Source organism: Bos javanicus, chromosome 22 (genome assembly GCF_032452875.1).
Source record: "Bos javanicus breed banteng chromosome 22, ARS-OSU_banteng_1.0, whole genome shotgun sequence".
NCBI classification, from domain to species: domain Eukaryota; kingdom Metazoa; phylum Chordata; class Mammalia; order Artiodactyla; family Bovidae; genus Bos; species Bos javanicus.
In genome coordinates, this window is record NC_083889.1 from 24,313,488 (window position 1) to 24,338,633 (window position 25,146).

General features: G+C 36.7%; 1 long non-coding RNA gene across 1 annotated transcript; it reads left to right on the forward strand.

Annotated features, from left to right (window-relative positions):
* The first annotated feature begins 16,302 nt into the window (after positions 1-16,302).
* LOC133234940 (uncharacterized) lies at positions 16,303-24,337 on the forward strand. The gene is made up of 2 exons (XR_009732373.1): positions 16,303-16,424; positions 24,122-24,337. It is a non-coding gene; the product is annotated as an uncharacterized LOC133234940 (long non-coding RNA).
* Positions 24,338-25,146: the final 809 nt, after the last annotated feature.

The window sequence follows — 25,146 nt, forward strand, 5'->3', positions numbered from 1 at the left end:
TTGTAGGTTTTTCAGTATAACCCACAAATATATTTGCAAGCTTTTTAACTGTGTGGCAAAACTTTGAATTGAAAGTCCATAAAGTTTTTTCACTCAAAGAATGCAAAGAAACTTTGAGATTAGATTTTAAGAAGGGTCATCCACCTAGAAATCTTCAAGAAAGAATACGCTTGTTTAATGTGATTATCTAGCTCCCAGCTTGAAATCTCAGTTTAAAAAAAGTAATGGTTTCTTCCTAATTATTAAAGAAATATGTATTTAAGAAAAGGGAAGAGAAGTTTAAATGCCTTATTAAAACTTGTTCAAAATGTCTTACATAAACAGAAAAAAATTTCAGGTTAGCAAAAAAAAAAGCAGTTTTCAGAAGATCTGTGAAACTCAGACTATGTTAACACTTCAAATTTTCTTGAAAATATCTAACAAAGTTTTTTTCCATGGAATAAAGAACATGAAATCCCATCAGCATTAAATAGTCATTTATTAGGCAGACTGTGAGCCCAGGGCTAAAGCTGGGGCTTTCTCAGTGTTCCATCTCAGCACTGCTGTGGGAGTCAAACTCAGCCTTATATATGTGGTTTTCTGGGGCAGAGTAGAGTTTCCTACCATCCTCCAGCACTTTCAAGTCTTCACTTTCTCTCAGTACAACACTCTGTGTGTCAGAGCGTTTTCTACATCCCTCATGTGCAGTTGGCTTTTGCTTCTGTCCCTTTCCCCTGAAACAGTGTATCTTTGCCAGTGTCCTGGGAACTAGAGAATTTCATCACATTTGCCATAGTAGATTAAGGCTTTTTTTTTTTTAATTTATTTTTTTTTATTGAAGGATAATTGCTTTACAGAATTTTGTTGTTTTCTGTCAAACCTCAACATGAATCAGCCATAGATACACATATATCCCCTCCTTTTTGAAACTGCCTCCCATCTCCCTCCCCATCCCACCCCTCTAGGTTGATACAGAGCCCTTGTTTGAGTTTCCTGAGCCATACAGCAAATTCCTATTGGCTATCTATTTTACATATGGTAATGTAAGTTTCCATGTTACTCTTTCCATACATCTCACCCTCTCCTCCCTTCTCCCCAGGTCTATAAGCCTATTCTCTATGTCCTGTAAATAAGTTCTTCAGTACCATTCTTCTAGATTCCATATATATGTGTTAGAATACGTTATTTGTCTTTCTCTTTCTGACTCACTTCACTCTGTATAATAGGTTCAAGGTTCATCCACCTCATCAGAACTGACTCAAGTGCATTCCTTTTTATGGCTGAGTAATATTCCATTGTATATATATGTATATGTATATATATATATATCACTTTTTCTTTATCCATTCATCTGTTGATGGACATCTAGGTGGCTTCCATGTTCTAGCTATTGTAAATAATGCCTCAATTAACAATGGGATTCATGTATCTTTTTCAATTTTGGTTTCCTCAGGGTATATGCCTAGGAGTGGGATTGCTGGGTCGTATGGTGGTTTTATACCTAGTTTGTTAAGAAATCTCCATACTGTTTTCCATAGTGGCTGTATCAATTTACATTCCCACCAACAGTGCAAGAGCATTCCCTTTTCTCCACACCCTCTCCAGCATTTATTGTTTGTAGACTTTTTGATGATGGCTCTTCTTACTGGTGTGAGGTGATATCTCATTGTAGTTTTTATTTGCTTCTCTAATAATGAGTGATGTTGAGGATCTTTTCATGTAGTTGTTAGCCATCTGTATGTTTTCTTTGGAGAAATGTCTGTTTAGGTCTTTTTCCCACTTTTTGATTGGGTTGTTTGTTTTTCTGGCCTTGAGTTGTATGAGCTCCTTATATATTTTGGAAATTAATCCTTTGTCAGTTGTTTTATTTGCTATTATTTTCTCCTATTTTGAGGGTTGTCTTTTCACCTTGCTTATAGTTTCCTTTGCTGTTTAAAAGCTTTTAATTTTAATCAGGTCCCATTTGTTTACTTTTGTTTTTATTTCCGTTACTTTAGAAGGTGGATCTAGAGTATCTTGCTTTGATTTATGTCATTGAGTGTTCTGTCTGTGTTTTCCTCTAAGAGTTTTATAGTTTCTGGTCTTACATTTAGGTCTTTAATCCATTTTGAGTTTATCTTTGTGCATGGTGTTAGGAAGAGTTCTAAATTCATTCTTTTACATGTAGCTGTCCAGTTTTCCAGCACTATTTATTGAAGAGGCTGTCTTGCCCCATTGTATATTCTTGCCTCCTTTGTCAAAAATAAGGTACCCATAGGTGCATGGGTTTATTTCTGGGCTTTCTATCTTGTTCCATTGGTCTGTATTCCTGTTTTTGTACCAGTACCATACTGTCTTGATGTCTGTAGCTCTGTAGTGTAATCTGAAGTCAGGAAGGTTGACTCCTCCAGTTCTATTCTGCATTCTCAAGATTGCTTTGGCAATGGTCATTTGTATTTCCATACAAATTGTGAAATTTTTTGTTCTAGTTCCATGAAAAATGCCATTGGTCATTTGACAGGGATCACATTGCATTTGGTAATATAGTCATTTTCACAATATTGATTCTTCCCACCGAGGAACATGGAATATCTCCCCATCTGTTTATGTCATCTTTGATTTCTTTCATCAGTGTCTTATAATTTTCTGTGTACAGTTGTTTTGTCCCCTTAGGTAAGTTTATTCCTAGATATTTAATTCTTTTTGTTGCAATGGTGACTGAGAATGATTCCTTAATTTCTCTTTCTGATTTTTCATTGTTAGTATATAGAAATACAAGTGATTTCTGTGTACTGATTTTGTATCCTGCACTTTGCTAAATTCACTGATTAGCTCTAGTAATTTTCTGATACTATCTTTATGGTTTTCTATGTACAGTATCATGTCATCTGCAAACAGGGAGAGCTTTACTTCTTTTCCAGTCTGCATTCCTTTTATTTCTTTTTCTTCTCTGATTGCTGTCGCTAGGACTTCCAAAACTAAATTGAATAATAGAGGTGAAAGTGGACACCATTGTCTTGTCCTGATCTTAGGGGAAATGCTTTCAGTTTTTCACCATTGAGAATAATATTTGCTGTAGGCTTATCATATATGGCCTTTACTGTGTTGAGGTAGGTTCCTTCTATGCCCATTTTTTGAAAAGTTTTAATGACAAATGGGTGCTAAATTTTGTCAAAGGCTTTTTCTGCATCTATTGAGATGATCATATGGTTTTTATCTTTCAATTTGTTAATATGGTGTATCACATTGATTGATTTGCATATATTGAAGAATCCTTGTATTCCTGGAATAAACCCAACTTGATCATGGTGTATAAGCTTTTTGATGTGTTGCTGAATTCTGTTTGTTAAAATTTTTTTTTTAGGATTTTTGCATCTATCTATTTTGCTATTGGCCTGTAGTTTTCTTTTTTTGTGTTGTCTTTGTCTGGCTTTGGTATCAGGGTGATGCTGGGCTCATATAAAGGGTTTGGAAGTGTTTCTTCCTCTGCAATTTTTTGAAAGAGTTTTAGAAGGATAGACATTAGCTCTTCTCTAAATGCTTGACAGAATTCTCTGTGAAGCCATCAGGTCCCAGGCTTTTGTTTTTGAGAGATTTTTGATTACAGCTTCAATATCAGTGCTTGAAATTGGGTTGTTCATAATTTCTATTTCTTGCTGATTCAGTCTTGGAAGATTGAACTTTTCTAAGAATCTGTCCATTTCCTCCAGGTTACCCATTTTATTGCCATATCATTGTCCATAATAGTCTCATAATCCTTTGTATTTCTGCATTGTCTGTTGTAACCTCTCCTTTTTCATTTCTAATTTTGTTGATGTGATTCTTCTCTTTTTTTCTTCATGAATCTGGCTAAGGGCTTGTCAATTTTATCTTCTCAAAGTACCAGCTTTTAGTTTTATTGATCTTTACTATTGTTTCTTTCATTTCTTTATCATTTATTTCTGCTTGGATCTTTATGATTTCTTTCCTTCTACCTATTTTGTTGTTGCTGTTGTTGTTCTTCTTCTTTTTCCAATTGTTTTAGGTGTAAAATTAGGTTGTCTATTTTATGTTTTTTTTCTTGTTTCTTAAGGTAAGATTGTATTGCTGTAAACTTCCCTCTTAGAAGTTCTTTTGCTGCATCCTATAGGTTTTGAGTTGTGCTTTCATTGTCATTTGTTTCTAGGAATGTTTGTATTTCCCTTTTGATTTCTTCAGTAACCTGTTGGTTATTTAGAAACGTGTTGTTTAATCTCCATGTGTTTGTGTTTCTTACAGTTTTTTTTTTTTTCCTTGTAATCAATATCTAGTCTCCTAGCGTTGTGGTCAGAGATGCTTGATAGAATTTCAATTTTCTTAAGTTTACTGAGGTTTGATTCATGACCCAAGATGTGGTCTATCCTGGAGAATGTTCCATGTGCACTTTAAGAGAAGGTGTATTCTTCTGCATTTGGATGGAATGTTCTGAAGATATCACTGGGATCCATCTCATCTAATGTATCATTTAAGGCTTGTGTTTCCTTATTAATTTTCTGTTTTGATGATCTGTCCATTGGTGTGAGTAGGGTGTTAAATTCTTCTACTATTATTGTGTTACTGTTAATTTGTCCTTTTATGTCTATTAGTGTTTGCCTTATGCATTAAGGTGCTCTTATGTTGGGTGCATAGATATTTACAATTGGTATGCCTTCCTCTAGGATTGATCCCTTGATCATATAGTATCCTTCCTTATCTCTTGTAATCTTTATTTTAAGGTCTACTTAATCTGATATGAGGATTGCTATTCCAGCTCTCTTTTGCTTCCCATTTTCATGGAATATATTTTTCTATCCTCTCACTTGCAGTCTATTTGTGTCTTCAGATCTGAAGTGGGTTTCTTGTAGATAGCATATATATGGGTCTTGTTTTTGTATCTATTCAGCCAGTCTTTGTCTTTTGGTTGGAGCATTTAATCTATCTACATTTAAAGTAATTATTGATATATATGTTCCTATTGCCATTTTATTAATTATTAATTGTTTGGGGTTGATTTTGTAGATCTTTTTTCTTCTCTTGTATTTCTTGACTATATAAGTCCCTTTAACATTTGTTGTAAAGCTGGTTTGGTGGTACTGAATTCTCTTAACTTTTGCTTGTCTGAAAAGCTTTTTATTTCTCCATCAATTTTGAATGAGATACTTGCCAGGTACAGTAATCTTGGTTGTAGATTTTTCCCTTTCAGGACTTTAAATATATCCTGCCATTCCCTTCAGGACTGCAGAGTTTCTACTGAAAGGTCAGCTGTCAAGCGTATGGGGTTTCCCTTGTGTGTTACTTGTTGCTTCTCTCTTGCTGCTTTTAATATTCTTTCTTTGTGTTTAGTTTTTGTTAGTTTGATTAGTATGTGTCTTGGCATGTTTTTCCTTGGGTTTATCCTATATGGGACTCTTTGTGCCTCTTGGACTTGATTGACTATTTCTTTTTCCACGTTGGGGAAATTTTAAACTATAATCTCTTCCAAAATTTTCTCATACCTTTTGTTTTTCTCTTCTTCTCTTGGGACCCCTATAATTTGAATGTTGGTTCATTTGATTGTCCCAGAGGTCTCTGAGACTACCCTCAGTTCTTTTTACTCTTTTTACTTTATTCTGCTCTTTAGAAGTTATATCCACCATTTTATCTTCCAGCTCACTGATTTGTTTTTCTGCTTCAGATATTCTGCTATTGATTCCTTTTAGAGTATTTCTAATTTCAGTAATTGGGTTGTTTGTCTCTGTATGTTGATTCTTTAATTCTTCTAGGTCTTTGTTAATTGATTCTTGCATTTTCTCCATTTTGTTTTCAAGATTTTTGATCATCTTTACTATCATTATTCTGAATTCTTTTTCAGGTAGTTTGCCTATTTCCTCTTCATTTATTTGGACTTCTGTGTTTCTAGTTTGTTCCTTCATTTGTGTAGTATTTCTCTGCCTTTTTATTATTATTTTTTTGACTTATGTGTTTGAGGTCTCCTTTTCCCAGGCTTCAAGGTTGAATTCTTTCTTCCTTTTTGTTTCTGCCCTCTAAAGGTTGGTCAAGTGGTTTCTGCAAGCTTCGTACAGGGTGAGATTTGTGCTGAGTTTTTGTTTGTTTGTCTTTCCTCTGATGGACAAGGCTGACTGAGGTGGTGATACTGTCTGCTGATAATTGGGTTTGTATTTTTGTTCTGTTTGTTGTTTAGATGAGGCGTTTTGCATAGGGTACTACTGGTGGTTGGGCGATGCCAGGTCTTGTATTCAAGTAATTTCCTTTGTGTGAGTTCTCACTATTGACAGTTCCTAGGGTGAGTTCTCTGGTAGCCCAGGGTCTTGGAGTCAGTGCTCTCACTCCAGAGGCTCAAGATTTGATCTCTTGTCAAGAATGAAGATTTCACAAGTGGTTTGTTATGTCATTAAGTGAGATTAAAACAGATACCCCAAAACAAGAAATCAAAGATGCACCCCAGACAAATGGCAGTTACAAAATCCGGAAAATAATAATTAAAATAATGGAATATACACATATGCATATACACCCATGAACAAAGTCAAAACGGTCCCCCAAAATAAAGTAAGGCAGATTGCCCTGGTGAACACAGGAAACCAAAAATTATATTTACCAGTTAAGAACAAAACTAACTAAAGCAAAAACTGTAAAACAAAACTAAAGCAAGGTGCAAAGTGGGGAATAAAGCAATGAAAATAAAACTAACAAAATGTTGAGAGGAAAGGAAATAAGGAAATGAAAGACAGAATAGATATGCAAAGTTAGATAGATGAAGAAGATTTATATATATTAAAGATTAACTGCAAGGGGAAAAGAACAGTAGGAAAGGCAAACAAAGGAATAAATGTAGAAAAATATAATAGGTTTAAAGAAATTAAAAATTAAAATTATAAAAAAGAGAAAAGAAAAATAGAAGAAGAAAGAAAAAGAAAAAAAGGAAAACTCCACAGAACTGCAAAAGCCCAAGATAGAGGCATAAGTTTATAACAACAATAAAAGTGTGACTGAATATACACATATACGTATACATCCATAAGCAAAATGAAAACAGTCCAATAAAAACAAAGTACAATAGATTGACCTGGTGAACAAAAGAAACCAAAAATTATATCTTCTAGATCAAAACTAACTAAAGCACAAACTGGAGAACAAAACTAAACAAGGTGCCAACTGGGAAATAAAACTAATAAGTTAACAGCAGAGGAAAGAAAGAAAAGATATGCAAAGTTAAATAGAGGTAGATAAATAAGATTATATACATTAAAGATTAACTTGAAGTGGAAAAGAACAGTATGAAAAGCAAACAAGGGAATAAATATAGAAAAAAAATACATTTAAAAAATTAAAAAGAGAAAAGAAAAAAAGGAAAACCCCACAGAACTGCAAAAGCCCAATATAGAGGCAGAGGTTCATAACAATAAAAAATGTGACTTAAAACAAATAAAAAGCTCAAAAGCTTAATTAGATTTCATAGTGCCGAAACAATTGACAACAACAACAGAGGCGGGGGAAAAGGGGCAAAAAAAGAAAAAAAAAATCCGAAAGAATCTCCAGAAAAAGTCAAAACATAAGAATAAGAAATGTTTTTCTTGAGTCACTGCTTTCAGAGTCCTTTCCCTCGCTGGGAGTCACAGTCCACCTCACCTCCCTAGATGCTCTCCAACACTGTGCTGATCTCTGGACATGATGAGGGGGCAGCTCAGATTCTAATCTGGTCTTACTCCTGTGTGTTCTTGCCTCCAATGTCCACAGCTATCAGAGCTAGTGTGTTTTCTTTTGTGAGAGCTCTCAGTGTCCTTTTATATATTCCATAGACATAGAGTCTGCCTAGTTGATTATGTGGATTTAATCTGCAGCTTGTACAGCTGGTGGGAAGGTTTTGGGTCTTCTTCCTTAGCCACACTGCCCCTGTTTTTCAACTGTGGTTTTATTTCCACTTCTGCATGTGGGTCATCCACTGGGGGTTGCTTTTGAATTTGCCCTGGAGGACTTGGTTTTGCCTCTGTGAGTGCCAGGTGTGGAAGTGGTGCAACTGCTTAGGTCACAGTCAACAGCAGCCCTCACCCTGGGGTTGCCCTACAATCCCTAAACTCCAGTTCCCAGATGCTGTGCCTTCCAGGGAACCTGCATCCCTGTCCAGGGTATATATGGCTGCAGCAAGGACTGTCTGATTCTCATTGCATTTAGGCTGTCACAGATCAGCTGTTTCACTCTCAGCCTTTAATGTTTCTCCTCTGACTCAGACAATTGCTCCGATGTGGGGATTGGACCCCTGCTTCAGGTCCCCACCTTGCGAGGGCAGATCAAGTCCTACTGACACTCCTGTTTTCCCCCCTAGTTCCTTAGTTCTACTGAGATTTGCAGGGTTCTATATATTCTTTTCCACTGGCCAGGTACTCCTTTCCATTCTCAGCTGGTGTTCTCCATGCACCTCTGTGTTTGAAGGTGTATTCCTGATGTATCCATGGGGAGAGATATACTCCAGATTCACCTACTTCTCTGCCATCTTGTTTTTTTCTAAGGCTTTTTTTTTAGTGGTGGGGGAGGAAAGGATCTGGAGATATGGGTCAGGTTTTCTTCTTGTGTGGCATTAAAGTTCCCTGTCTAGCCATTTGTTTCACCCATAGTCTCTGGTACAATATTCAGGTGAGTTCTAATGAAAAGTGCTTGCAGAAAGCAGACTCCAATTAAGCTTTGGGATCAAAATTAACCTTAACTCTCAAGCTAATCACACCTGTCATTTGAGAATTCACTAAAACTTCAGTTATTTTCTTCCAATCAACCTTAATATGGTTCACTTCTTCCTCCCTTGCTCTGCCAAAGGTGGAATAGTTCATGATGTTCAATCTTTCCATTGAGGAAGGTAGCACTTCAGGAATTCAGTTCACCAAATTTGCATGCAACTTTAGTCTTTCATGGGCTCAAAAAAGTGTTATGATTATTTAGACACAAAAGTGTCTGTTGTTTAGACTGTTTATCTTTTCATTCTCTTACCACAGTCTTTTGTAGAGAAGACATTTTTAATTTTAATTAATTCCAGCTTATCATGTTTTGCTTTCATGGGCTGTACTTTGGGTCTTTTATGTAAAGAGTCAACAAATTTAAGGTCACCTAATTTTTCTCTTATGTTATCTCCTGGAATTTTTATAGGCTTTCTTTAATTTATATATAGTTCTGTGATTCATTTTGAAATAATATTTGTGAAAAGTTTAAGATCAGTGTTTAGAGTTTGGGGATTTATTTTGACATATTGTACACTTTTCCCAGTACCATTGGTGGAAAAGATTTTAAATTGTATTTTTCCTCTGTAATTATATTTGCAACAAATGTTATTGGACTATCTTTGAGTTAACTGATCCTATCTCTGTGTCCAATATTTTGTTTATTGCATTTTTGAAATTGCATTTTTCAAATCTAATATTTCTGCATATTCTTTAAACTTTGCATTTTTCTTTAAGTCTTCCATGTTTTCCCTTGTTTAGTCCATCCATCTCAGTGTATTCCTTATTTTTTTCTTAATTATTTTAATTGGAAAATAATTACTTTACAATATTGTGATGGTTTCTGCCATATATCAACAAGAATTGGCCACAGGTATACATGTGTCCCCTGCATCCTGAACCCCGCTTCCACCTCCCTCCCCACCCTCCCTATCCCTCTGGGTATTCTTTCAGTTCAGTTCAGTTCAGTCACTCAGTCGTGTCTGACTCTTTGCGACCCCATGAATCGCAGTACTCCAGGCCTCCCTGTCCATCACCAACTCCCGGAGTTCACTCAGACTCACGTCCATCGAGTCAGTGATGCCATCCAGCCATCTCATCCTCTGTTAAGCTACTATAAATTTGTTTGAAGGACTTGTCTGCTAATTCTTACATCTGGGTCATCTATGCTGTCTATTGTCTCTTTTCCTCTTGATTATTGATCATAGTTCTCTACTTCTTTTCAAGTCTATAAATTTTTATTCTGTGCTGCAAATTGTAGATTTCAGACATTTTAAAATTTCCCTGCTTTCCTTTAGTGAATGTTGAATTTAGTGGATATTCTGAAAGTTAATTTATTGGCTGTACATTTTAATCATATAGAGGTTCAATTTTAGACTTGCTAAGATAGATTTAGTTCAGTTGGCCATTAGTTCTATGACATTGTTGCTTTTCTTGGATATGTTTCTTACTCTTAAGTAATGAAACTTTTGGGGTTTAAATGAAAAACCCAATGTGTTTATCAAGCACCTTTAAGTTGACAAGATTTTGGCTCAAAACTCTGTTTCCTTGGCATCAGGCAATGACTGAAAACTCCATTTAAATATTTAGCCAACCAGATGCTATTTTATGACTTTTTTTTTTTAACCCAACAAACCTACTAGTACTTAGCCAATGATATGAAATGAACCTGTACTTATATTTGGTATGTATCCTTCTATGTTTGAATCCTTTAGGGGATTTCCCTTTCTGAACTCCAGTTTCTATCTCCCCTCACCCCTGCCTTTATGCTTGATTTCTTCCCTGTTTGTGAGCTGGTATGTGCCCTCAGGGAAAGTTCAGGCAAATATGGAGTTCACCAATTGTGTTCCTTTTCTTTCATACACTTAGAGTTGCTATCAAAGGGAAATTAAACTGATAAAACATACTCTGTCTTTAATGAATGCAGAATTTCTCCCTTCCCAATTATTGTTATCATAAAGTCCCTATCTGACAATCCCAATGTTTCAACAATACTGGATCTGTTTCTGTAGCTTGTTTTCTTTTCCCTTTTGGTGTTTGGTTATTTAGTTTTCTTTCCTAGAATGCCTGGTAATTTTGGGTGCTGGTCATGGAGCATGAAAAATTGTAAAGTATGTGGATAATCTTATCTTACTCTAGGTAGGATTCATTCTCTTCCAGGAAAATTTAAACAAGCATGTTACTTTAATAATCAGTGAGTGAGATGTTCCAAAGCCATGCTTCAGGTTGTCATGCTGAATTTAAAAGCTGTATTAAATAATGGTCTTAACTCAAGGTGAGGATGAAGAAAGCATTCACTGGGAAAGCATTTGGACCTTACATGATTATCAATAGGTTCATTTTAAACTGCTACTATGTCTGGCACTGGCTATGTTTTCTGTCATCCTACAATTATTAAAATATATATTTCATGGCACTTACTATCTACAAAATAAAGCATTTGAATTCATGTTCTAATAGAGATGGGGAGATTTAAATGTGTCTCATGCTCATCATAGAGCACTTATACCTTCTCAGACTGTAGGTGTCAGGAGACTTGGGGAGCTGAAACTTCACAAGAATAAATGTAGTCCAGCAAAATACATTTCAACTGGATTTTTTAAATTAGTCTAAGTATTTTAGCTAGACAGTATTGAAATACCAAAGATAATTTACATATTCTGAAGCAAAGGTAGTTTACTGAACTGAATATAAATAAATGTCCAGGTGATAGCTTTATAATTTTCCCCCAAAACAAGCTCATTTCTTTCTTTAATAATCTCATTTTTATTGGTTTCCTGGATACTCATTTCATAATGGGGTTTATGTTTTAATGTTTCCAAATTTGATAGGCTGAAAAGTCCCTAATCAGTTGTTTGCCAACTTTAAATATTGCCTTTCACTGAACGTGCAATGTGTAAGATCAAATTTGATCTGCTCTAGTTAAAGCAAGGATGAAAGAAGATTCATTTTATCCTTTAAACAGCATAGGCCTAGGGCCTACAAGCTTTTAGCACCTTCAGAATATTTAAGAATTGAAAAACATGTCTAGTCCCAAAAAATAAAAAAATTCAAAATATAAATTAATAAACATTTGATTAAATATCTGCAAAACATATTTTGTTAACTACCCATAAAAATTTCATAAATTTCATCACTTGAGAGAGCGCTGTACAGATTAGACCTTTCTTTTGCAAGAGCTCCTGTATATGTATTACAATTCCTGAGAAATCCTGGGAAATAAATTAAATGAGTTCCTCAAAGCCACTCAATGTCAAAAACAAATGTATAAGATTATTTACAAATCTTATTTACTGTGTAACAAATGTATAAGATTATTTACAAATCTTATTTACTGTGTAACATGGGTGCATTTTAATGCTTGATATTGCCTTTATAGAGGGGGGTCTTTAAATCAATGCTGGGGTTTCTTCAACTATCTCCCTTCTGCAGAGGTTAGAGACTACACCTTGCAAACCATAGTACTTAGTGTTCTCTCAAGCTCCTCGAAACTTACAACATTTATTATAAGCTTAGTCTATTTCAGGGATTACAGAACAGTTTTTGCATAATGAGTAAGAAGGAACTACCATGTAGTTTATTTCATGGTTAGGATTGTTTATGGCAACATATAATAGCAAGTATGTAAGTTAGGAAGTAGCTTAGTAAGGAAGTGAAAACAATTTTTGAATGATTTCCAAATTGTTCCTCAGTAGCATTACTTTAGACATTTAAAAAACAAACAAACTAGGCTGTACTTAGAGAAGTCATTTGAAACTCTGGACTCATTCTTCTGCATCAGTTCACTCCTCATCACCTTACAAAAACTTATGGGAAACTTACCTTACAGAATTTATGGGATGTAAACCAAAGGACACACTAATACAACTGAACTCTTCATATAAAGCATTATTATAATTAAAACATTAGGGAAGTAACCACACACAGCATTTGTTATGACACTGAGATCTGAAAAAGTATAATCTCCTGCGTTTTCCTCCTAAATGATGCTAAAGCTGAAACTCCAGTACTTTGGCCACCTCATGCGAAGAGTTGACTCATTGGAAAAGACTCTGATGCTGGGAGGGATTGGGGGCAGGAGGAAAAGGGGACGACAGAGGATGAGATGGCTGGATGGCATCACCAACTCGATGGACGTGAGTTTGAGTGAACTCTGGGAGTTGGTGATGGACAGGGAGGCCTGGCGTGCTGCGATTCATGGGGTTGCAAAGAGTCGGACACGACTGAGCGACTGAACTGAACTGAACTAAAAGGCCTCTTATATTAAGGCTATTCTAGTTCTACAAGTCAAGGGCGGCACATTTCCTTAGCTAATTTTGAAGTTATTATTGAAGAATAATGTCGTTGCTTTTTAGATCAGTAAGAAAAGGTACACGCTATACTGCAAAACAAAAACAAGCTTGCTAGAAACCTCCTTTCTGAGATATGTATATCTTATAATGTATAAGATATCATGAAAGGACCTTAGCTAGAAGTATTTGCTGTTTAGTCTTAGTAATTTAAGCTCTGAATATAATTTAAGCATAATGTGTTTGTTGGGAAACTGTACCAGCTCAGGAGAATTTCACACTTTTAACTAATGTTACTGTGGTGCAGGGCCCCTTTGTGTACATTAGCATTTGACTTATTGTTAAAAACTTGACCCCAGTGAGGACCATAAAACCCTAACTTGCTTATTAAGTGTGCCCTTTCATTCCCTTGGAGGAATGATAAAAATAGACACATGGATTTGTTCTTCAAGTAGCTAAGCATGAATGTATTTGTCCTTCTCCTTAATATTGACAGAATACTGTACTCCAGCAACTTTGTCGAAACCTATTATTACCTGAATAAGCCTTATTTGTTATTCATAAGCTTTCCAGTGCTTACTACTTTATCTTTTTTTTTTTTTTACTTTTCATTGTCTATAATTGCTTCTTAAATGCTTTCAAATAAAACTTCTTTACTTATCATTTCTATTCTATCCAAAATCATTCCCTATAGTCAAGGTGAATCATCGCCACCCTGGTTTTTTACTGTTTTTTGCTAAACAAGCATATTTCACTGTGGCCTATGTGACTAATTTCCTTTACTGCTGCTCTAAGAGAAATATCCAAGTTCACTGAAATTAGCCTTGAAGGAATGCTGAAAGGCCGCTTCTTGGTATATAAAGAATTTTGCAGTATCTGCCTCTTCTAGTGCTTGCTATAGATCACAAAGTGATGAAATGAAAGGATACAGATCCGTTTCTGCATTGAGAATCCTATTGTGACAAAGACCACTGTTTGATTCCATTTCTCTCAAAATACAGGGACTTTTCTTGCAGCAAGTATGATTGAGCAGGCTTTAATGTTTCTGCTTATTTTATTAGTATGAGTATATTAAAACATGAAAGTTCAAGTAATTAGGTGTCTGGTTGCTTTTGTTCTAAGGTGGAAAGGCCTGAAATTGCTAGTATCTGCTAATGTATAAAGTAAACAAAATAAAAGGTCAAACCATGAGCTATTGTTTGATATTAGCTATTCAAATCTGTCAAAAGATTAGATGCATGGCTGTTGGACATTAAGCCTGCTTTTCGAATACGATTGTCCCACAGGCCATGGTGGCAAAGGAACATCAGAGGAAAACTGACTTCCATCTTGACCAAATTTCCTGGGGTTTTGTGCATCTGCTGCTAGTTATCTTAAATGTATCACGAACCAGGGAAGTAAATCTCCAGGGGGCCATCAGATCTACCCATGAATACAAACTGGGTCATCATGAAGGCAGTGAGGGACTCAGGATGCGGTCTTGGCTCCCTGGAATTTGAAAGTTGAATAGTATTCATAAAGCATTGGGTCCAAGAAGTAGGCTCATGCAATACATATCCTTAGCAAGAATTCATGCAGTGGAGACAAGACTGTGTATCTCATGAAAGCCAGTCTCAGGCTACTGTTGAATTTTCCTTTTATTCCAGGGCAACAAATTGAGAACTGTTTCCTCAGCGGAAACAAATTCTATTGACATAAAGCACTAAAGACTCAACCTGGTTGAGAGATTCTCCAGGAAAAGGGAAATCTGTGGTAGGCTATAGAATGTGCATGCGTGATAAGTCACATCCAGTTTTTTGTGACCCAATGGACTGCAGCCTGCCAGGCTCTTCTGTCCATGGGATTTCCCAGGCATAGGAAACACCGGTGGCCATGCCCTCCTCCAGGGGATCCTCCCGACCCAGCAATTGAACGCACATTTCTTATGTCTCCTGCATTAGCAGGCAGGTTCTTTTATCACTAGCACAACCTGGGAAGTCAAGGCTACAGAATAACAGAACCCAAATCAGCTTGTTACCTAACGTTGCAGTCAGGTTAGCATTTGTTATCCATTTATCCATTTACAGAAAAATATGTTTGAGCATTTTGTTGCATACCTGGCACTGCTGGGACAGCGGTATGGAGTGATGTTGCTTTGCCTTTGTAACTCCAGTACTGACTGGTTTTATGTGCTTAACAACACTATCTTTGCCTCTAGGCGCTGGACTTGTATTCCAATGACTACAATGTAAAATATTCCGTTAGGGGAACTTTCCTGATGGTCCAGGTGTTAAGACTCTGCACTTCCCTTGTAGGGGGCACAAGTTCATTTCCTGACTAGGGAACTAAGATCCCACATGACACACAGTGCAGCCAAAAAAAAAAAAGGGTACTCTTTTAGTGAATCACTGAAAATTAGAAGTCACTTTCAAATATTTATACTTTCAATACTTTAAATATTTATTCCTCTTCTCCACCTTTGGCTTTTTCTGACTTTCAAACAGTATTTTCTATTTGTCTATTATTCATTCCTCTATAATGGTATTTGCATAAAGTATTTGTCTATTATTCTTTCCCTTATACTTATATTTGCAAATCAAATCTCATATCACAACGAAAGCCTGGCAATCACAATCAGGCAGTGGTTCAAATTTAGATTTTTGATGTAATCTTCAAAAAAAGATAATATATAATATAATATTACAGAAAGAGTGACAGAAAGGGAAAAAGACTTCTATCAGGCATTCATTAGTTAAATGTAAACATTTGAAACATCTTATGATTTTGGTCATCCTTTTTAACATTTCCTAATTTTTAACATGCCAAGGGTGTTGGAAAATGATAATGTTCTGGGTTTCTCTTGACATCCGGGGGGCCTGAATGGATCTCTATAAGTATCTGGGGATAATATTTATATTTTATATTTGAATGTAATTGTGACTGTGTTGGTATCTATGATCAAATCAATGGCTTATTTATTTCTTAGTGATGGTTGATTTGACTAGAGTCTGTTACCAATACAAAAATAAGTATAAAAATCTACTAGTCTGAAGAATGTTGAAAATAAGACACACTACTTACTAGGCTCAACAGCAATACTATTATTAAGCTCGGAGGGCTAATGTTTTGTGGAATTATTAGAAGATTGATTAACAATATAATAAATTTATTTAGTATCAGTTCCCATTATTGGTTAATCTGTCCAATGGTCAGAAAGCCTCACTATCAGTATCTGTCAGTACGATTATAGATGAATTTTGTACAAATTATAGTTCTTACCTGAGGTCCCAGATTCAACAATCTTTTGTCTTCCTGGCAACAATGACCAAACAATGAGATCTCTATTGGATAGTCATATAATTGTTCCTAAGAGAGGTGTCCCAGTGGCTCAGTTTCCTGTGCTTGCTAGATTTCCTGTGCTTGCTAGAATTTTTGAGAAGTTCACAGGCTTCCATTCATTCATCTGTATCTATGTCCATTTACTAGGGCATGTGTGGTAAGCTTTTTTAGCAATAGACATTGTTTATGGGATGGAGGAATCATGTATGTTAATGGAGCTGCCTTTACAGTACTTCAACTTTTTAAATATAAATAATACTAATGTGAGAGCATTACAGTTAGAAGTTTCCTGCCTTGGCAATATTCACAGTCCTGCCATCTGCATTCATTTTCAAGTATTTAATTCAGATTATCTGGTTACAAATCTAGTGCTTTGAGACGTTCTGACTCCATTTGGTAGAATATTTTATTTTAAACTTTTTGTTTCCTTTTCACTTTTTTTCTTTTTGGGGGAGCACACAGGTAGCTTTTGGACACCCCTTGATAATTCCTTGATAACTGGAATTATAGTTGATAATTCCTTGGCAAACATCACCCACTGATGTTTGAATACCCACTGAATACATTAATGATGCTAAAATACAGATTGCACACTCAAATGACTGTGACTTCTGTATGTAACGTCTTCTAGTTATTTTACTTCCTAAACTGTTAATAATGACGTTCAGAGGCAAAATCTGTTTTTCTTCTGACTTTTGGTAATAAAACCAACATTTACATGAAGTTTTTAAAGGCGACATTTTTGGGCTTGTGAATATAACAGATTTAGTTGCTTTTAAGTCTGTATTGGATTGTTTTAACAACTTTAATAATACTAAGATTGATAAATTGCTAATGACTCTCCATTTATATTTCGCTATAAGTAACTTACAGTGGCACATGTTTATCTTCAAACACTTGCAAATTGAGGGGAGGAAATTCTCATTGTTGCATAGGCATGTGAATAATATTAACATTATTCCTACAATAATCTATGGCTGTTGTTGTTATTTAGTCACTAAGTCATGTCCAATTCTTTGGTGACCCCATGGACTGTGGCCCACCAGGCTCCTCTGTCCATGGGAACTTTTTCAAGCAAGAATACTGGAGTGGGTTGCCATTGCTTTCTCCAGGGGATATTCTGGACCCAGGGATTGAACTTGTGTTTCCTGCATTGCAGGCAGATAGGGAAGCCCAATCTACAATTACTGATGACAAATCGCAGCTTTTTTATAGTTTAGAAAATGATTATCAAACATTAGCTTATATTTATTTTGATAATCATCATGATTATTACCAGTATCATCTTCCTGATGTTCATTACCTTCCTCGAGGGTTCTGGGGACTTCCCTGGTGGTCTGCTGATTAGGATTTGGGTCTTTCCACCTCTGTGCAAGAGATTTCACAAGCCAAAGGCAGTGCAGCCACCAAAAACGAATTTGTTCATTATGTATACAATGCAGGGCACAGCAAAAGTATTGATAGACATAAAAATACATTCACTAATCTTAAAGACAATTTACACCTTTTCCCTTAATAAATATATGAAAAGTGAAAGTGTTAGTTTCTCAGTCGTGTCCAACTCTTTGCGACCCCATGGACTATATCCTGCCAGGCTCCTCTGTCCATGGGATTCTTCAGGCAAGAATACTAGAGTGGGTTGCCATTTCCTTCTCCAGGGGAAGTTCCCGACCCAGAGATTGAACCTGGGTCTCCTGCATTGCAGGCAGATTGTTTTAACATCTGAGCCCCCTGGTGGCTAATAGATGACTTGAAAACCTGTTATCTCAATTTTCCATATGATTGCAGTGAAATTGGTAGGGTGTCATCTCTATTTCACAAAAGTAAAATTATGCTGAAGATAAGTAAAAGTAGTTTCACGCTGTCTGCTAACAGTCTAAAAAATTCCCTCGCAGATAATTATCTTCTGGAGGGAAGGATTGGAATATTTCAATAATTGAGAGATAATTTTCTGAAAACAGCTCTAAGTAAAGTTCTTTTGTGAATCAATTATATACATATACATATATACATGTGTGTGTATATATATATGTATATATATATATATTCCAAATAGATTCCAATCTTTCCTTCAAATTTTAAAACAAAACAGGCAAACAAAACCATCAAAGGATAATCTTGTTTTTCTCTATTTATACAGAAAACAGGCACTAAATAAAGTTTTCTGAAATCTTCAGTGTTTTCCACTGATTTCAAAATTAGCTCTAGATTCTGTTTTAGTTTGGGTCATTAGCCTATATCTCTGGAGAATAATTTCACAAGAGATCTATTTGAATTAAAAATGCATCTTGATGATTCTTTTTCATTGCAATGAGCAACCAAATTAGTCTGTATGTGATCCTTTTCAGAATGCATATAATAGAATAAATTGATATTTACAACAACTGCCTCTGATTAGAGGCAGATACGCCAAATCTGCTGCTCTTTTAACAAAGATGAGTATTGACATTTCACTTCTATCTCTTCCAGTGACTCAGAAACGTTTGATCATACCTTCAGCCCTCTTGCTTTCCTGACTCTATATTATTGCATTGAGTTGTCAGATTTCATTGTGAGGATCACAGTTGGTGGTGCTCTTGATCTTCAGCGCCCCAACTCACATCCTTCCCTTCTCTGTGCTGTCAGAATCAGATTCTTTCTCAATGTTCTCTTGGTTGGGAGATGATCTTACACTTTACCAAGTAACTCACAAATTTGTGCACATATCTAGGAGTCTGATAGTAAAGTAACACTTTGCAAGCATTTGAAGAGAATCAAGGTTTGCCCAACTTTTGTCTTCTACCTTAGGTAAAGTGCAGGAACAGGAGCCTCAATAATCTAAAGGTGCTCTTCCGCACTCATAACTATACCACGCCTAGGTGTTTTTTAGACAGCCTAATACTTTGACAACCCTTCAAATCAAAACACAATAAATATTTCTTCAGTATTTATTTAAAAGATAACCTGAAATATGTTTAGAAAACAAATGGAATTGGAAGACCATGGCTGTTTGCAGTTTTAGTCTCTATTTTATTTTGCCAAACAGTTCATCTTTGGTAACAAACTAGTAGCCCCCAGTCAGAAATATTAAACTTCACAGTTAACCAGACAGATTTTCTTTAGAAGACATCTTGGAGGTTCTTTTCCTGCCAGCACATCCCTTGGAGTTTCCACTCCCTTCCTTTTGTAACTCACCAAAGTAGTCTTTTCAAGTGAGCTTTTTATCATGAGAAGTCTGTTAATTTTTTTTCTCCATCTTATTTATGCATATGTGTTAAGTTGCTTCAGTCATGTCTGACTCTGCAACCCTATGGACTGTAGCCTGCCAGGCTCCTCTGTCCCTGGAATTCTCCAGGCAAGAATACGGGAGTGAGTTGCCATGGCCTTCTCCAGGGGATCTTCCCCACCCAGAGACTGAATCTGCATCTCTTACATATTCTACATTGACAGGTATGTCAATTTTAGTACAGTCCAACCCTTTTCACATAACAATGACTACGTGGAAGTTCCTTGACGGGAAATTGGTTATACATGGGCCCCCAGCATTTGCAGTATTAAAAGTTGATCTTATTCTAGGTTAGTACTTGTTCAATGACTCTAATTAAATTAAGAAAATACATGACTGAAGGAAATAAAATATAAGCTACTGCACACTATTAGAGGTTTAAAACAATCTTATTAAAATTTACACAGGATCCATTCAATTTAGATTTTCTAGGACATATTTCAGGGCTTTCAATACACTTTAAACTTTTTTCCCCTCTGCCTGGGAACCCCTTACACACTTCATCTAGTTAATTTCTATGATTTCCTGAATGTCATCTTATGTATTACTTTCTTCAAGACTTTTTTTTTTTTTTTTACTGTATCAAATGCTTTTATTGAACCCTAATGCCAAAGCAATTGACTGTGTGGATCACAATAAACTGTGGAAAACTCTGAAAGAGATGGGAATACCAGACCACTTGACCTGCCTCTTGAGAAACCTATATGCAGGTCAGGAAGCAACAATTAGAACTGGACATGGAACAACAGACTGGTTCCAAATAGGAAAAGGAGTACGACAAGGCTCCTTTTTATTGTCACCCTGCTTATTTAACTTATATGCAGAGTACATCATGAGAAATGCTGGGCTGGAAGAAGAACAAGCTGGAATCAACATTGCCGGGAGAAATATCAATAACCTCAGATATGCAGATGACACCACCATTATGCCAGAAAGTGAAGAACTAAAAAGCCTCTTGATGAAAGTGAAACAGGAGAGTGAAAAAGTTGGCTTAAAACTCAACATTCAGAAAACGAAGATCATGGCATCTGGTCCCATCACTTCATGGGAAATAGATGGGGAAAGAGTGGAAACAGTGACAGACTTTATTTTTGGGGGCTCCAAAATCACTGCAGATGGTGACTGCAGCCATGAAATTAAAAGACGCTTACTCCTTGGAAGGAAAGTTATGACCAACCTAGATGGCATATTCAAATCAGAGACATTACTTTGCCAACAAAGGTCCATCTAGTCAAGTCTATGGTTTTTCCAGTGATCATGTATGGATGTGAGAGTTGGACTGTGAAGAAAGCTGAGCGCTGAAGGATTGATGCTTTTGAACTGTGGTGTTGGAAAAGACTCTTGAGAGTCCCTTGGACTGCAAGGAGATCCAACCAGTCCATTCTAAAGGAGATCAGTCCTGGTTATTCTTTGGAAGGAATGATGCTGAAGCTGAAACTCCAGTACTTGGGCCACCTCATGCAAAGAGTTGACTCATTGGAAAGAGTTGGACGTGACTGAACTGAACTGAACTGAACTGAATAGTTCTTTTGAGCAACATTTATCTCAGTTTCTCGGAGAAGGCAATGGCACCCCACTCCAGTACTCTTGCCTGGAAAATCCCATGGATGGAGAAACCTGGAAGGCTGCAGTCCATGGGATCGCTGAGGGTCGGACACGACTGAGCAACTTCATTTTCACTTTCATGCATTGGAGAAGGAAATGGCAACCCACTCCAGTGTTCTTGCCTGGAGAATCCCAGGGACGGGGGAGCCTGGTGGGCTGCCGTCTATGTGGTCACACAGAGTTGGACATGACTGAAGCGAATTAGCAGCAGCAGCTTTCAATTTTTAAAATTCTGTTTATACATATACTTCTAATTTGTGATTTAATATCATTTATAGTTTCTTAGGTTTTTTAAAAAATTTCCTTTAAATTTCAGCCTGGTGGGCTGCCGTCTATTGGGTTGCACAGAGCTGGACACGACTGAAGTGACTTAGCAGCAGCAGCAGCTGTATCTCAGTTTTGCTACTTGCTGCTTAGTTGCTCAGTCATGTCCTACTCTTTGAAATTCCATGGCCTGTAGCCTTCCAGGCTCCTCTGTCCATGTGGTTTTTTTCAGGCAAGAATACTGGAGTGCTTACCAGTTCCTTCTTCAGGGGATTTTCCTTACCCAGGGCTTGAACCCGTGTTTCCTGTGTCCCTAGCACTGCAGGTGGATTTTCTACCTGCTGAGCCATTGGGGAAGCCCTCTCAATTTTAGCTAATAGCAATTTATATTTGCTTAACATTTTGTCTTGCATATGTACTGCAAACTCTGATGAGATCAGATACCGTATCTGTTTTGATTATTTCTTCTACATTTCTTTGGAATATCATACTAGCTTTGGCCATAAGTTTTGACTTGTGACCCAGGCTCAATGAAAGAGTCCGCATACCTATGTAATTTGTCTGGAGTGTGACATATAATCCATTGTCAAATTTTCAAACTAAAGTTGGTAAGGAAGGTACCATTGGTCCTCATGATTGTTTGGATGTAACCCCAGAATTATCAAGTGCTCTGGATCCATTCTCTTAGGAGCAGATGACCTGGGGAAATGAGACCAATATGCATAATTAGGGAAAAGAGACAGTATAAAGAAAAGGTGGGAGGGGAAAGAAGGGGAATGGAGGGAAGAAAAAAGATGAGGTATTGGAGTCTGTGGACCAAGCCATCCTAAAGACGGCTCCATATCTGTTCCTTCCACAATATGACTAAATAATTCAAAAAAGCAATTTTTAACTTGTTTTTGTTTATTTTGCTTAACCTATTATGAGTTGAGGGGCTTCCCAGGTGGCTCAGTGGTAAAGAATCTGCCTGCCCAGCAGGAGACACAGGATGGGATTCCTGAATTGGGAAGATCCCCTGGAGAAGGGAATGACAACCCACTTCAGTATCCTTGCCTGGAAAATCCCATGGACAGAGGAGCCTGGTAGGTGACAGTCCAGGGGATTGCAAAAGACTTGGACACTATATAGTGACTAAGCAGCAAAAACATTATGAGTTGATTTTCTTTATGTACAACTATATCTCTAACTAATAAGCTACTGTATTGATAAGCATCACACAGTCACAATGCTGCATATACTCAATTCTTAAATAAAAAAATGTATACATGTATATTTTTGGATTTAATTCTGAAAATTAACTATCACAAGAGGTGGTGTCCATAGCAGTTTTAATTCATGTGTTGTGGATCAACTGAGATTTAAGTATGCAAAATATTTGATAATCCTATTGCGTATCAATGACGTATGACTTTAGAAGAACCCTATAAAGCAAAGTTACCTAGAAACATGAAATTAATGATAATTTGTCAAGGACATTTTTTATGAATCCAACAAATTTTTACATTATGACTTAAATCATAGACATTAAAAACTAAATCAAAACATATAGGACACCAAACAAATAAAATCTACCTCAGGAATTCAGACACATCATATATCAATCTCACAACATGATCTAATTGGCTGATTTGTTAACTCTTAGAGTTAGAAAATAAAGGAATTTATGACTCTTTTGTCTGAACTTCTGTTTCTTTATCTATAAAATGGAGATACTGATTATGGCATGGACAATTAGCAGACCTGGCCTGTATACAAATCTCTTTACTATTAGTATCCCTACTCAATTTGAAGGAATACTTGATTGTATGAGTTTTTTGACAGAGAATAGGACTTCCCTGGTGGCTTAGATGTAAAGTGTCTGTCTACAATGAGGGAGACCCGGGTTCGATCCCTGGGTTGGGAAGATCCCCTGGAGAAGGAAATGGCAATCCACTCCAGTACTATTGCCTGGAAAATCCCATGGACAGAGGAGCCTTGTAGGCTACAGTCCATGGGGTCTCAAAGAGTCAGACACGACTGAGTGACTTCACTTCACTTATGCTTATTCCACTACAGAATATGAAGATGCCAGATTCTTCTCTCTTCCTCACCACATGACTTTGACTTAGCTAACCAAATACCTTTTCACTTTTTTCACTTGATCCAAGGATCTGGGAATTTGTAAGTCATTCATTTAAAGAGCGATACTGGGGCATTGATGCTTTTGAACTGTGGTATTGGAGAAGACTCTTGAGAGTCCCTTGGACTGCAGGGAGATCCAACCAGTCCATCCTAAAGGAGATCAGTCCTGGGTGTTCACTGGAAGGACTGATGTTGAAGCTGAAACTCCAGTATTTTGGCTACCTGATGCAAAGAGCTGACTCTTTTGAAAAGACCCTGATGCTGGGAAAGATTGAGGGCAGGAGGAGAAGGGGATGACAGAGCATGAAATGGTTGGATGGCATCACTGATACAATGAACACGAGTTTGGGTAAACCCCGGGAGTTGGTGATGGACAGGGAGGCCTGGCGTGTTGCAGTTCACGGGACACGACTGAGCGGCTGGACTGAACTGAATGGGGCGTTGAACAGTCATTGCTTCTAGGAGACTTTAGGGGTTCTTATACTTGTGCCCCTGGAGATATCTTGCGTCCTTTCCTAACCTGGATTTTGTAGGTCTTATTAATTCTGTTAATTCCATAACATCTTATTAATTAATTCCTCTCTGCTTGATTTATCTAGAGTCTGGTTGTGCAGTGAGAATGCTGAATAATACAAATACCTACTCCAAAAGAGCTTCGGTCAAAATTAAATGAGATAATTGTGTGGGACACAATGAAGAGTTTGGTCCTTGGACCTGTTGCTCTAACCTAGTGAATAACATAGTTCCTGGCTTATAGGAAGACTAAGTACTTGCTGAATGGATACATAAATCTCAACGAAACTGAAAGTGCTAAACTATTGTGCAGCCTCATATAATTTTGGATGATTTGTGAAAACAAATCTGATGTCTTGTGTTAATGTGAAGACTAAACTGCATCCATTTGTGTTTAAATTGAAATCCTCAGTGCAACAAAGTCACTTCTGTAAACAACTTGGATTCCATGTCCTGAAACTTGCTTGTGACCCTGGGAATTGGATATGCTAATCCACTTAAATTGGGAGTGGACTAGCCTTTGTGCTTCAATTAAAGCTGAACCCAACCCCAATTTAAGTGGATTAGTACATCCAGTTCCCAGGGCCACAAGTAAATTTCTTGGCACGGGGACAAAGAAGGGCCAATAATTAGTTATGAGCAGACATTTAATGAGGGCTTTTGAGAAAGAAGCTTCCTTGCACTTTTATAGGAGCTATAAGAAATAAATCTCTCTTGAACTTGCAAGAAGAAAACAGACATTTGTGTTTGCTGGGGGTCATTTTGTTACAGCATTAAGATGAAACAACTATTGAAAAGGATGAAGCAAATATATATAAATAAATTCGGTTTTTGTGATATTGCTGGCTAGTTTGATCCTGATGAACTGTTAGTTTTTACAATTACCTGTATCATTAACTATATTTTTTGTTTAAACTTATTTGAGCAAGACGTTCTTTCATTTATAATCAGTAGGTATTTAATGACTCATCTGCTTTGCCTGAATTCAAAGTGAGTCCTTTGTCAGAAAGATATCTGGTCTACACCTATAATAATCACCTAAGTGTTTCTTTTCTAATATATAATATTTTATCTTGTAAATCACCCAAATGTCTCTGTGGTTGGCAATAAA